Here is a 15,529-nt window from a genome sequence, read left to right as displayed (position 1 = left end):
TTTTATCCTTTTATTTTTTTAAAGTTGTAGATGGACACAATATCCTTATTTTATTTATTTATTTTATCTGTTGTGCCAAGGGTCAAACCCAGTACCTCAGTCATGCTAGGCGAGCACTCTACCACTGAGCTACAACTTGGGCCATAAGTTTGGACTTTGGTTCAGCACCACCATGGGAGAGCCCATATGCAATCCACAGAGTGCAAGACTATCCACCTATGTTGGAAAGGTCTTGGTGGGGGTGTGTCTGATGCAAGGGCCAGTTCCTAGAGGGTGGAGGTCAGCAGGGCTACTGGGGTTCCAGGACTGAAGGATCACTGTGTTCTCTAATGATGGGGAGTGGGCACAGGTTTCAGGGTGGCCAAGCCTGCTGAGGGCACAGTTGTGTTAATGCAAAAGGGGACAAAGAGGAAGAACACTGTGCTCCCTTGCACCCATGTACAGTCTAGGGAAAAGACCAGTGTACAGAGTGACTGAGGGAGCATGAAAGCCCTTGAGGATGCATGCATTGACCAGTGGCCAGGTTGGGCCTTCTACATCAGCCCAGCCCCCTTGAGAAGCTCTGGCCTCACTGAGGACAGCTGTGGTAGTACCTGGGAAATGTACTTCTGTGGGTTGAAGACCAGAAGAGAAACTAAGGTGGTATCAAGAAAAGAACAATGTAGAAAGGAAGGCCAATCACTTGTAGCAAAGCCAGCTCCATTGTTTATGAAGTCCATGTGTGGCACTGCTTCTGAGTAGCCATTTCACCCTGAATGAATTGGAAGAAACTTGAAAACCAGCTCATGGCAGCAAAGTGCCCAGTGTAGTGAAAATGGAGAAAATGCCACAAGTCTTAAATTGAAGAAGGGGGGACTCCATTGATGTGTGTGTTGCTACCTTCTTAACAAGGTTAGTGGTTGCTGCAAAACTCTCCTTTCAGCTGGAATGAGCCAGGCAACCACAGAGAGCTCAGTCCACCAGCTCTTACCAATGCAGGAGATGTTGGATTGACACACAGAAGTGAAGTTAAGGATTCCTGTTGTCTGCCCTTGGCAAGTTCACAGTACAGTTAGGAAAGCAGGCCCTAGAGATTGAATGCCATGCAGGGCCTGGCTGGGAACTCATAGGGTCATTTCCTGCACTATTTTGTCCCTGAATTGAATTCAGTTCTTTGGGATAGTTTGCACTTTAATAATTTGAGAACATCGTGACCAACCATTCTGAAACATCCTTATTGTTATATTCAGATTTTTCTGTTTAAAATTATTTAACCTATTATTCAGCATATAAATATTGGAGAAGAAAAAGTGAAAAAAAAAAACCCTGAATAAGTATAAATATGAAAGTAAGACATTGTACTGGTATATTGGCTTTTAAATTTTTCAAAAGGTCTCCTTGCCTCTGTTTCTTTCTTCCTTCCTTCCTTTCTTTCTTTCTTCCTTTTTTTGGCACTAGGGGCCAAAAAAAAAAAAAAAAAAAAAAAAAAAAGAACTGAGTCATCTCCCCAACTCTTTTTAATATTTTATTGAGTCAAGGTGGTCTCCCTAGGTTGCTTAGGGCCTTGCTGAGTTGCTGAAACTGGTTTTGAACTTGTAATCCTCCTGCCTCAGCTTTCTGAACCACTGGGATTATAGGCATGCACCAAAGTGCCCAAAGATCCTTGCCTCTTAAGAACCAGAATATTGAAAATAATCAGAATAATCTGGTAACTAGTGAAGGAAGCTCACAATAGAATGTAGCAATGAAGATCAGTTAGTGGGTGTGAACAGGAGAGGACAGCCTGGGCTCTAGCACCATTTTTGCCATTGCTGTCACCTTGGGATGCTAGCTAATGTCTCTGCCTCAGCTTTCCATCTGTAAAATGGGGAGAGTAGAAATGCCTACTTTAGAGGGACAGTTTTATGATTCATTGAATTTATATATATATTTACATATTTCTTAAAGGGAAGGTGGTAGGTGTGTGAAGGGAGGAAGGTCCCTTGGAAGGCCCCTTAGGGGACTGGAGCTTTGGTTCGGCCTGGGCCTTTGCTGTTGGCAGTCACCAGAAGCCAGCCCACTAAGCCTGGAGGTGAGGATGTAGTGGTGACTTCTCTTGACTTAGGAATGAGCCAACTGTCTTGTCTATATGAAAACCTATCACTTTTAACTTCTTCATTTAGTCAGGCCATTTTCTAGAAGATTTTTCAGAAAGCAGGTTTTACCAGTGTAACAAAATTAAGATGGGACCTATTTTAGACTGTTAGAATTTTTGGAGCTTGTAAAGGTCATCCTTTGTTAGAACATAGTCACCTGGAATCAACAGTTAGGCATTATTCAACTCAGGTGGAGACAGGATTTTGCCCCCTGTGCCCAAGTTGATTCTGCAAGGGGAGAGAAAAATTAGATCCTTGAAAACTGTGGAGCGGGGATTGAGGGTATACATGCCAGTCATGTCCAGTTCTGCCTCCACCCTGCCAGACCTGAACATGGATGCCTAGAAAATTTTGACAGTCTGAAGTAGAAAGCCAAGTTAGTATCTCTAATGCAACTGGTTTCATTAGGAATAAAGTTGGAAAGTATTGTCTCTTTGGGAAAAAGATTATTTAAATGTTAAATTACTTTTTGCTTCCCCTTTTGTGATAAGACGGGTTTTGAGGATGGAAACCATTTCTTATGGGGAAGTTAACTACATTGCTTTTGTCACTTCCAAACTGCTGTGACAGGAGACTCCACAACAGATACTCACAGAATTGCTCCAAAGTAAACCAAAACTACAGAAATAATGTGATACCCAACACTTTGGTACCAAGAATGGCCTATGAAAAAATGTCTAAAATCTCTTTAAAACAGAAGGTTTTGCTAACAACAAGGAAGGCAGAGGTTACATTGAGGAAAAGTATTTTGTTTTCTTTGTTTAGTTTGCTATTGCAGAAGTCTCAGGAGGGTAACCTTCAGGTAAGTAATGATTTACAGACATGAAACTTTCGAGTTTCCTGTGTATTGTTTATTTTCTGACACAGTACTTACAACCTATACTATGAAAGTTACAGCATTTGTTTTGGACACTGAGAAAAACAAGGCACTTTTCAATGTATGCTCATGAATGTTCACATACAGACCCAAATTCCTTGGTCAATGGTCCTTCCAGTAACCATGGAATATTCAGTCTAGATGTGAGTTGTACCCTCAAAACTCATGTGTGAGACAATGCAAGAAAGGATAGAGATGAAATGATGAGGTTAGGAGAGCCTTAACTTGATCCATGCATTAATATTCTGATAGGTGTTAACTGGGTGGCAGACAGCATGTAACAGGAGGAGGTGAGATCCTGGGCCATGCTGTTGGGGTTTACATTTTGTTATTGAGGGGAGTTTTTCCTCTCTGCTTCTTGGTGTTCCTCCTCTGCACCCTTCCACCATGATGTTCTGCCTCAGCTTGTGTCCAGAACAATGGTATCAGTTATCTACAGACTGAAACCTCTGAAACTGAGTCAAACTTTTTCTCCTGTATGTTCATGTAAATTCTTTTAGTCACTGGAGTGAAAAGTTGACTAAAATGTGGGGTGCCTACCCATAAATCCCTGTCCTATCTTATGTAGGGGGTGTCATGGGGACTCCAGTTATTGGGAGAAGGCGTTGATGAGAAGTGTCCTGCCCTCAACTTCTGAACACACAGATGTCAACACAGGCCAATACAGAGTTATCTGTGGTCACCATCAACATTAAAGCACAGTTGAGACTATAAGAGAGAGAAATGAAACAGAGGCATTAAAATAAGAGCAGATTTGAGTCCAAAGCCTGAGTGGATCCTGAGAGTGTTGAATGTGGAAGTAGAACCTACCTGAAGGGGTCAGAGACAGACACCATCTTATGTGCTGGGTGTCTGTGTCCTGAAGGGCAGTATCCTCTGGAGTTGTGATGGGGGTAGAATCAAACCCAGACTATATAAGGCCAGACTATAATGGTAAAAAATACCTCACCCACAAAACCCTCTGCCCACTCTTTAAGGATTCATGATTTGTGGGACTCTGCTTGTGAACTATTTTGAAAACAGAAATTATAAGAGAGAGAGCCTCTAGCCTTGGACATGCAGCCCCTCAGGTTTCTTATGCTACTTAGTGCTAAACATGTTAAGAACTAGTCTTTATAGACTAAAGGCTGTTGTGGGCCCCTCAAAATAAGGCTTAAAAGCAGGCCCATAAAGAAGCACATGAATCTAAGGAAACTTATCTGGAGACCAAAATAAAGTGTACCTCTTTATAAAACCTTAAAAATATGTAACACTCAACCAACACAAAACCCACAATTTCTGAAATGCATCCATATCTATTGATATGGATGCAAATAAGTAGAAAATATGATCTCCAACCTGAAAAAATAGCAAGTTAGAAATGATGGCATTAGCAGTTAAAGATGCTAAAGAGCTACTGTGAATAATATGTCCATATTTCTAATGGAAAATGTGATCATGATAAGGAAAGAATACTTTCTAGAAATCCCAAGTGGCACCCGAGAAGAATAATTGCAGTACTGGAAAGTGAAGATAAATTCACAGGTTACACACTGTAGAGGAAATAGCAGACCCATGGAAATTATTCAAAATTAAACAAAGAGAGAAGAAACTGGTAAAATAATTGAAAAAAACAGTGGTAGCCATAAGACATGGTTATCCTCAGAGAAGGAGACCATTATGGGAGATGAAAAATATTTGAAGAAATAAATGGCCAGAAATTTCCTAAATTTCATATAAATGATAGATCTACAGAACAAAGAATTTCAAGCTGAATAAAAGGGAAAAAAGATTACATCAAGGGCTGCTGCAATCATATTTCTAAAAACCAGTAATAAAGAGATGATCTGAAAAGAGCTGTAGAAACAGATATATATGCAGAGAAACAAAGATTGCATCACTCACTCTCCTGTGAGCCAAATGTCTGGACATAAGTTTCCTATCAGAGGAGCTGGTGATGTCAATAATATCAAAAAGGCTAAGGGTACAGTGAAATGGAAAAGAACCTAAGTAATGCCATGTTTTTCTGGCCTGTCTCCATTTATGCTCACTTTAAACATTTTCTTTCCAGCCTCCTGACAGCTGTATCTATGTTAACAGAACAGTAGGAATTCCCCTGTCCCTGGCTATGGCACTAATATAAAACAAAAATTAATCTGAAATGTGTAATCAAAACAATTCTCTCATGTAATCAAAATACCTGTCTCAACAAGGTATTTTCTGATCTACATGTACCTCAATTGTCCTTGTGGTTTTTGTGGTTTTTAACTTTATAAACTCTGCACTTCCAAAATTCAGGTGCTCGGAGTTCTTTGAGGCTCTTGCCTGTTCCCAGTTGCTTGCCTGACTTGCTCATTAAAGAATCTTTTTCCTTTCAATTTGGCTCAATAAGCATGGTGGTCTGTAATTCTCTTGCACTCTGTAAGATATTAATGTCATCATATTAACAAGCTATTATACCATGTTGCAGGTTTAACCACAGAAATTATAAGAACACAGGTCACACCAAGTGAGGGTGGAAGACAACAGTCACTGCTGTGGGTCCAGAGTCGACCACGGTGAATGTCTTCTATTCACAACAGTGTGGAGATGGCTTAGTGGGAAGAAGGCCAACTGCTCGATCAATGCTGCTGGCACAGGAGGAAATGGACACACAAAAGATGAAACTTGATGACCACTTCATGGTAACATGAAAATTAACTCAAAATGGATTGCCCACTGGAATTCAGGAATTAAGACTCTTAGAATGAAGAATAAAAATACATCTTTGTGATATTGGTTTAGGTACCTATTTCTTATATAAAAGCATTAAAGAAAAATGGTGAATTGGACTTGATTAAAATAAAAATCTTTCTGTTATCAAAAACATAGTTAAAAATGGAAAGACTTCCAATGTGTTATGATCCAGTCAGGGTTCTAAGCAGTTTTGTCTCCTCTGACATCAATCATATCTATGTTTTGGGAATTTTATGCTGTTCTAGTTATCATGAAATATATCTGAGACTGTTACAACTAATAATTATCCTACTGTGTGGTAGAAGTCAGTATTAGTTAGCCATTTCTAAATGTTATGTTGTCCTTTTCCCTAACTTCTTTCTATCACCTCTCCCTACTGCCCTTCCCAGGTTCCAGTGAGTACTATTATGTTCTGTTCTCTTTGCAGTTGACTTTTTATATTCCACAAAGGAGTGAGCACGTGCGTTATTTGTTTTTCTGTGCCTTGTCCACTTTATTTAACATCATTACCTCCAATTCCATCCTTGCTGCTGTAAATGACAAAATTTCACATGACCTTCAAAACTGTTTGAAGAATTGCCCTTAATTTCTCCTTATACTCTGTAAATTCTGTTAAGGTTGTGGGAGTGCAAAATATATATTCTTGTCTGTAGTGGGTTGAATGATTTCCTTCCCAAATTAGTGTCTATTTAAAACCTCAGAACTGATATCCCATGGAAATAGGACCTTTAAAGATGTAGTTGGTTAAGGATCTCAAGATAAAGTTGACCTAGATCAGGGTGCACCTGAAAGTCAATGATGAGTATCTGCATGAGGTGAGGAGAGGACAGAGACAGAAAGAATATCAATTTTTAAAAAAGAGCTGTATTATCATCAGAACATCAATTTTTAAAAGGGTATTTATTGGTAACTTTTTATATCAACAGGGATAGAAAAGGTTAAAACTAGCTAATTTGATAGAAGACTTTGACTTTATGTAATATATTTTCTTCCAGTTAGAAAGTATTTTACAAGAAAACACATTGGTTTCTGAAGAGAGACACTATTGTGGTTTTCAGCTTTCAGGGTTACAGAGTGCATGATATTAATTTTAATGTCAAGCCCTTGTGAAAATTACTCTTCACCTCATAGAAATTATGAAATGACAGGTACATAGAAATTTTACATTCCTAAGAAATGAAAAATGTTGAGTTCTCAGATTCTTTGAGAATATTTCCTAACACAATGAAGGAGGAAAACCTGAAGATTAAAGGCATGACTTGGAGTTTAAAAACAACAATTACTAACCCTCACACCATGTTTTCACTCTAGTACTTGGAGATGTTACAGAAACCAGTTTGGATAAAATAGAATTGACGCTAAGACAAAACTTCAGGGGAGTGGAGGGGACTGATCTCTAAATATGTGAAAAAATACTAAAATTATAGAAAACATAAGAATTTTTTCTGACATTCTTTTAAAATGTGATATTTATAAATAAAATTTAAATAAATATGGAAATAATAGAAAGTTAAAATTGGAACATCACAGAGAAATAGAAACTGCCTTTGCTAAAAGCAGTGACTCTGCCTTTGGCCTGGAGATGCCCAATGGGTAACTAAAAGTAGGATAGAGCCTGGCATCTCTCTTTGTTTTGCATCTGTCTTCAGATTCCCACTCAACTCCGCATGTAGGCACACCAATCATTTAAGGAGTGTTCATCTAGAAATTGATAATATAAGGTTTAGTAGCCCTGAATTTCTCAAGCCTATCTTATTTTCTTAAAGACTGAGGGCACAAACACGAGAATAACTGAGGTTTTTAAAGATTCCTCTTTCTGATGCCTGCAGTGGCACCCTGAAGTTTCTGGTCATGCCCTGCACTATCCAGGAACTGGGAAGCATTCAGGCAGATCATCCTACCATTACACTGACCCCTAAGCAGGAGCAGTCACTGTTTGGGGGCTGAATTTCCTTTTTCAGGATCACAGGTCTGCTGGAAAAGCATCTTGGCCAGCAAATGGAGGTTGCCCTTCAAGTGATAAGGCTTCTCTGGAAACCCTTCCCAGAACCAGAGCTGACCAAGAATGCTTAGTTGTGCAGATCTTTTGCCCCTTCCCCAATTCTTCTGTTTAAACCTAGAGCTCATGTCAGTACCTGGAAGAGGTGCTTGATCTCACTTTGCCTGCCCAATGTAGCCCTATTGGCCAAAGTTCCCTACTTGTTTTCACCATTATCTCCAGCTGACCATAGTGAAAGCTTAGACTAATACCTTAGTTTCTGCTTTTAAATTTGGCAAGCACTTCCTGCTTTTATTCAAAATATTTGTTTCTAAACACTTACTTTGTTTTATGATGTTTCACCTTTCCTTGTATCTGCAGCATTTATTTTTTACATAGATTCTGTTGTATTCTCTGACTTGTTTCTGCATTTTCTCTTTTCTCTTTGATATCTTTCATGCCTTCTTTCATTGTAGATTTCCTTAAAATTTTAAGTCTTCCTTGGTTGGCTGTTCATATCCAAGAGGGAGACACAAATAGCTGCAGGGACATTCACTGGGCATGGACAGGGCTCATCAAAAACTGAATTTTATCACAGGATAGTTATATAGGGCTCCAAAGATTTTATTATGAATGCAACAAAAATATACTATTCACATGTGGGATTTTTATTTGGGCAGGTGTTCCCAAGAGAGGAATTCTTGGGGGTGGGTAGGAGAGTTTGAAGGTCTTTCCCAGCATTTTTAGTTTGGCAGGAAGGAGGATTGGGATGACTGTAAATTTGACATGCAGATTTCCATTAAGATTCCCTGTTTTCCTAAGGACCTGAATTACTTAGTGATTTTTGGTCCCTGTGTCCAGAACTTTTTGGTTCAATTGACAGAATGTTGGATTCCAACCTTCTGCTCCTCTGGGGCCTTGGTGTTGTCTGGTGGTATAGTATGATGAAGGTGATTGGGAATCTGTTTCCTGTGCAGACTTTTATCCAGTCCCTGTGTTTCTGCCCCACCCACACCCCATTCTTGCTTCCTAGAGCTTTCTGTGGCCTTGTGGTGAGGATTCACTTGCTTCATGTGTATTCTGCTGCTTGTGCCTGATGAAAGCATTCTGAAGTCTTAAGTTGGTGGTGCCTCACATGCCTTCCACCTTCCACACTTCTATGGATGCTTCCAGTACTATCCTCCCTGGCTTTTGCTTTACTATCATTTTGGAGGTTCTGGAACTCAGTGGAGGCAAATGCATGTGCTTAGTCTCAATACCTACCCAGAACTTGAAACTGAAATGTCACACAGACTAGAGGTTCTCCCAGTTTCACAAAATAATCTTAGAAAATGATTGTCTAAATTGCTCTGTGGTTGGGATGGGATACTGGATTTATTTTAAAAACACATGATATTCATGGGCCCTTAATGTTCCCTTATTCTCTGTAAATTCCGTTCAGGTTGTGGATGTGAAAATATAAATATAAATTCCTATCTCTAATGGTTGAATAGTGTTTCCCCAAAATTGTGTCCACTTAGACCCTTAGACCTGATCTCACATGGACATAGTACCTTTGAAGATGTAGTTGATTAAGGATCTCAAGATGAAGTCATCCTTGATTGAAAGTCAATGACCAATGTCTACATGAGAGAGGAGAGAATGCAGGTACACAAAGGGAAGATCTGAAGATGTGGCAGAGATTGAAGTGACGCTACCGAAAGACTAGGTCTAGACACTGAAGAGACCAGAAAGAATCCTCCCCTAGCACCTTCACAGGGAGCATGATCCTGCTGGCACCATGGTCTTAGACTTCTGGCCTCAAGAACTGTGTGAGAATTAAGATCTACTGTTTTAATTACCCACGTGTGTGGTAATGTGTTAAAACAAGTCCTAAAAAACTAACACACCACCTCAGAGGCTTGTTTCCATCTCATTTCTAATTTCAGTAAAAATGCTTATTTTTTGTCAGAGCCATGAACAAGACAGGTTACAGGCCAAGGATGTGAGATCTGAGGCAATGAATCCACAGGAGACACCATGTTCTTGGAGCAGGTTCTGAAAGCCATGAGTTAAGCAGAGTCAGAGCTCCAGGGTCATTTGATCAAAGCAGGCATCTGGCTCTGGCACATTCACATCAGTTATGAATCTGAGCCCTGGGGGTCAACTGTGTTCCAATAACAATTAAAAAAGCAGAAGCTCAGAGCCCTGTTGGGGAGGAACAGCAAAGACATCAAGAAGACAGGTAGTAAGAAATCTAGAGAAGAACTAGAAGCCAGATTCTTAAGAATTGACGGGGCCAGGATCACATGGTGGAAAGTTGACACAAGGCAATAAAACTGGATGCCATCACTTTCTGTGGTGACCATACCACTTTTCTACAGAGGGAGGAACAAGTGAGGACAGTCGGCAGGGGGATGTGCAGGCAGAAGGAAACCTGAAATGGAGCCCTTACCAGATCCTGGTCATCCTGGCCTCTAGTTCTTGTACTTGCAGTCTCTGGAACTGTGAAAAGTAATCCCTGCTGTTTATCAGCCATATGGTCTGTGGTTCCTTGCTAGAGTCCTCCAAATTGACTGATGCATAAATTGAGTAGGAGCTGGGGTATTGTTTGGGTACATACCTTGTTTTTGAAAAATTCAGGGGAGGAAAAAGAGAAGAAAGGAGAAACAAATGGAAATTGTTAGACATGGTGCTGGGTATTGAAAATACTCTTTGATTAACTCTCACAGATCTAGAGATCATTTGCCCCTTTTTACAGAAAAAGAGTTTGAGGTTCAAATCTATGCTTATTGGTAATAGACAATGTTTTGAATTCTACTGTTTGAATGTTCAAACTGCTGGAAGTTTGAAAATTTGGCAGTTCCAAATTTTGAAGCAGACCTGTCCAACTACAAAAATGTGTTTCTGCCACAAAACTGTTCTGCAGAAAACTGACGTGGTTTCAGTTCCTCCAGTCTTAGTGTGCAAAGATTAGAGTGGAAGAGATCAGAGGAAGGAGTGCTTTGATAAGTAGGATAATGATGATAGTAGCTGCCACTTATGGATACATTTATGTACCAGGAACTTCTTCCACCATCTCTCATTCTTCAATAATATGTGAGTTAAGTAACATATATAGATATACATTTTAGTTTTTTTTTTTAAGTTATGGAGAACTAACCTAGGGTCTCTTGTAGGCTGGCAAGTGCTCTACCACTGAGACATAACTTAACCCTTATATATCTTAAAGAAATGAGAATCAGAGTGGAAATTCAAATTTGGATCCTACTGGCTCCAAAGCCATAGCTTTGAATGTCTATGCTACATTCTAGGGCACTACTGAGATATTCAGGGGAGATGTCACAAGAGCAGTGGAAATGCCAGGGATGAAAGCAATCATCTTACCCAACTGGATGTACCAGAATAAACTCTCTCTGCCAGAATTTTCATTGGGCATGGCAATAAAACTTTTTCCCCCTTTCTTCACTCCCATGATATTATGGAAGAAAGTATTAAACCCCATTCCCACAACAAGGTAGTGATTCTCTAAGGCCATGGGAAAAGGGTAAGGCTGTCCATTTGGAAATCACAGTTATGGATATAAGGAGAAGAAACAAATTCTTGCCATCTTAATCAAAGATGGAGTTTACTGGAATCCCTTCAGGAGTTCAGAGAAAACCTGGAGGTCTTGTCTTCAGAACTGGATGGGCAGTAGGTTAGACTGGGTAGCAGTAAGCAGACAAGAGGTCATGAGGTGTGAAGAGTTTGTTTGGTCCAACGTCACTACCACCTCTGGGAACAATATGATTGCCACCTGGCCCCACCAACTGACACTGCTTATTCAAGGTAAAGTTCTGGGACAGAACATGTGATTTGCTACACCTGGTCATAGGGAAGACTGTTCCTCAGCTCTTTCTTAGAGGTATGAGAAGGAATTTCATCCTGAGTCATTAGCAAGTGTCTCTTTATGACCTATTCATACCCCAGCTGTGTCATCTCTACAACTAATTGCCAGCAGCAGAGATGGGCTGAATCTCATTTAAATTACTAGGACCATACATGAAATTTGGGACATGGTGGGCTAATATTAACTATTACTTTGAAGCATGTTTGCCTCTGGAACATACTAATAGAGGAAATGGAAGAAGGAAAGAAGAACAAAATCAACTTTTGATCTTAGGCTGTCTGAGGAGCATTTTCTCCAGTAAAATCAGAGTCTGTTAAGAAGGAAAGATACAGATGCTACCAGAAAATGTTAAGAGGCATAGGTATATTTCTATCTCTGTGATTAGGTCTCAGTCTTCATAGAGCCTGTGTCCCTGAATATGAACCCAAGAAGTGCTTCTGAGGCTCTTTTGACCCATGGGTGATAAAGGAGACTGGAAGTGTTTGGGGTTGGGTATTTTTTTTACCCAGGTCAGTTCCCAGTGTGTTAGGTTCCACTTATAGTCACTCTTCAAGGTTATCATTATACAGAAAGAGATGCTCTGGAGCATTTAGAAATGGTTCTGTCCTCTCCTGCCTGCCTGGTCTTACTGTGGGGCTGAGGAAGAGTTCTGGCAGTTCTGGCAGAGGCTTGTGGGGGTTTAAGGAACTCCTGGGCAATGTGTGCCCTAGAGTTCTATTGGTTAGACTTGTTCAATGTGAGCCTCCAGTGACTTGCCTTCTCTGGTCCAGGAGTTTCTAACATAGGCTTGGCTCCTGGAGAGCCATCTGACAGGCAATCTCTCTCTTTGAGTTTCCATTCTTCTCCAAATAGCTGTTTTGGAGGCAACTCTGTTCCCACATTTCTCTGATGGATCTGAGAAGAGCTGCTGAGTTTTTGGTTTGTTTAGACTGTCACCTGTTGTTGTAGTTGAATGAAAATTTCCAAATTCCTTTTCCCATGCTGGATCAGGTTTTGCTTTTTTGCTTTTTGATGATTTGTCTCTTTTTTTCTGCTCATATTTTTATGATATTTTTCTTCTGCTTACCTAGCATTCCATTTTCTTTTTTTTTTCTAGGTTTTAAGTTGTAAGCATAGGTAATTACTTTGACTCTTTCCCTCATATAAGCAGAAAAGGATACGTTTTCCTTCTATCTTAGTTCTGGGGCACTCTCTCTCTCTTTTTTTAATTCAATCACCTTTATTAAACTATCAATGTTACATTTTACACATAATATCTACTCATTTTCTCAAAGGGCTCTACTTTAGTACATCATGTTAATAGTAAAAAGCCAAGTAAGATGGCTAAAACTCAACCTAGCATTTTAATATCCTCTGGACAAGGGAAGCTAGAAAGACAATCACTTTACACATATTTAAGTATAGTGTTCCAAAATAACTAGAAAGCTGCTACATTTCTAAGCAGGGGAGGAAGAAAAGCAACTTTCATTTTGGTCTTTTTTTTGTTCTAGCAAATTATAATTTCAATGAACAGCAACAATGATATAAAAAATGCTCTGCCTTTTAAATTTATGAACTTCAATACAAATTAAAATAAAATAGGACTGGAGTCTTTTTGGAGGCAATAGCTAGCAGCCACATTCAACAGTGCAGCTGGAGCTCCTTATGATAACCAGGTCCAGGTTGGGTATAACCCTGACCAAAGGGAGACGGTTAAGTGCATAAGGGTTAGGCCCACTTAGAGGAGGGTTCATGGTACTTCCAGAAGGTGTAATAAAACCTGGTCTTGGTTGATAAGCCCCCGGTTGGCTTGGAGCCATTCCGGGCTGAGAGACAGGGGCCACAGTACAATTAGTAGGCTGAGACGTTTGGGTAGTATAAGTTTGTGGAGGATAACTGCTCGCCTGGTAATCTTGTTGTGGTTGAGCAGCAAGTTGCTGAGGCTGACCAGAAGAGGTAGGAGCCGGTGCTTAGGAAGTTGGTTGCTGGCCATATGCCTGGAACTGCTGAGGTTGTTGGGGTCTAGTCTGCTGACTATAGCTAGTTGAACACTGGCTATCATACTGCTAGGGTGGATGAGGAGGAGCCTGAGCCTGAGGCACCATAGCCAGCCTATTGCTGGTACTGTTGGTACATCTGACCTGCTTGTGTCTGGGCTCCTGTATCTGGAGGCTGTTGTGGCTGAACTCCTGGTGGGTGAGCTGCTGAAGAGGAGGAAGCAATGCTGTCAGGCATTCCTGAACGGTCTTCTACAGGAGCACTGGGTGGCCCTGAAACTTGATCATCTGCTAAACTAAACACTGACATTATATTTTTATTGATTTCATCTTGGTTTTTCAAAGGATCAAAAGTTGACATACTTGCTGCCATAACCTGAGTAGACTATTTTCCAGATGAATCAGAAGCAGCAGTCTTTTCTTCCCTATCATCCACAGGATCATTTTCAGGAATACTGGTGGAAAGTCCTGGTTCTCCAGGTGGTTCCAAGCTATCCAATAAGCAATTTACTTTATTTCGAAGTACTATCAGTTCTCAACAGAGATATTTCACCTGACTTGATTCAAGGGGTCTTGGTTGGCCATTAACAAATGTCAGTTTCAGTATCCTACTACACTGAATAGCAAAGAAAAGGTCAGAACTATCAAAAATTGTTATAAGATCGCCATCTTCATCTTTATACTTTATTGTAACTTCATCATTACTTAGAAGCTTTCCTCTGAAAACTCGTTGCATCATTAGCACTAATTCACCATAAGTAATATCTTCATTGTGAATGGGAATTTTTCGAATATTCTCCCCAAGTTGAGCTTTGATAATTAGTTTCCCATTTAGGTCCAACTGTCCATTCATGGTGGACTCCAGGATGTTCTTATATAACTCCAGAAAAAGCTTGTGAGGCCGCTGCCTTTGCATGGGTCTGTGCTGTCCAGGCCGATGCGAGGCCACCGCGGCAAACCGACTCTGGGCGTCATTGGGAGGCTGTAGTCACCGCCTGCTTGGTTGCTCTCTGACGCCGCCGCACCTAGCTCAGAGATTGCCACAAGCCCCGGCCAATTGCAGAGACCCAACAATCCTAACAAGAGTTCGGGCTTTGTACGTGGCAGGTGGGGGAAGATGAGGGGCGGAGCAAGAAAATCTCTGGGGCATTCTCTTTAGTTACAGTATCATTTTATTTATCATTTATTGAGCTCTTTTCAATGCTTCTTGTGATTAATTCTCCGACCCATGTGTGATTTGGAATTGTGTTGTCTGATTACCAAATATTTATTTTTCAAATAGTTTAGTTGTGTTCTAATTTAATACTATGGTGGTCAGCAAGTGGAGACTATACAATTTTAATCCATTAAATTTATCAAAAAGTGTGGTGTGATCCTGCAACTCATTCCTGCATATAAAGCAGGTGAACTCAGCATGTTCAGGAGCCATCGGCTCCCCCAGGTTCATTCAGTGCTGTTCACAACAGCCAGGAAATGGAAACAACCCAAGCGTTCATCGCTGATGAAGAGATAAAGACCACATGGCAAATGTATGCAAATGAATGCCATTTGGCCTTAAAAAGAACAAAATCCTGTCTTCTGTGACTAGGTGGCTGGAACAGGAGATCACTAAGCTACATGAAAATAAGCAGGTACAGAAAGACAAGTACACAGGACCTCACCCACATGGGCCAGGGTGAGGAGTGCTTAATCCATGGGTACCAGTTACAGTTAGGAGTAAGAAGTTCTGATGTGTTAAAGCCAGAACAGTGACTACAGAAAACCATAGCATGCTGTGTTAAGAAGCTAGAAGGAAGGGTTTCAAGTGCTTTTGCCACTAAGAGATCTTAGATGTTGGAGAATATACATATATTTATTCTGATTTAATAATTATGCAATATTTACATGCATCAAAACATTTCACGGTACTCATTACTATGTATGATTTTGTGTTTTTATGTATCAGTTGAAATAAATTTAGTTAATAAAAGATGTGTTATGGTTACTTGTGAACTTGAGAAG

The 15,529-nt window shown here is 40.3% G+C and overlaps 1 pseudogene across 1 annotated transcript; it reads right to left on the bottom strand.

Annotated features, from left to right (window-relative positions):
- Positions 1 to 13,172: 13,172 nt before the first annotated feature.
- LOC306657581 (protein TFG-like) lies at positions 13,173 to 15,158 on the bottom strand (annotated as a pseudogene). The gene has a single exon. The product of its transcript is annotated as a protein TFG-like (transcript).
- Between the last annotated feature and the right edge of the window lie 371 nt (positions 15,159 to 15,529).

Source organism: Sciurus vulgaris (genome assembly GCF_902686455.1).
Source record: "Sciurus vulgaris genome assembly, chromosome: 3".
NCBI classification, from domain to species: domain Eukaryota; kingdom Metazoa; phylum Chordata; class Mammalia; order Rodentia; family Sciuridae; genus Sciurus; species Sciurus vulgaris.
Note: the sequence above shows the minus strand (reverse complement) of the source record. Positions and strands in the feature narration are given on the sequence as shown.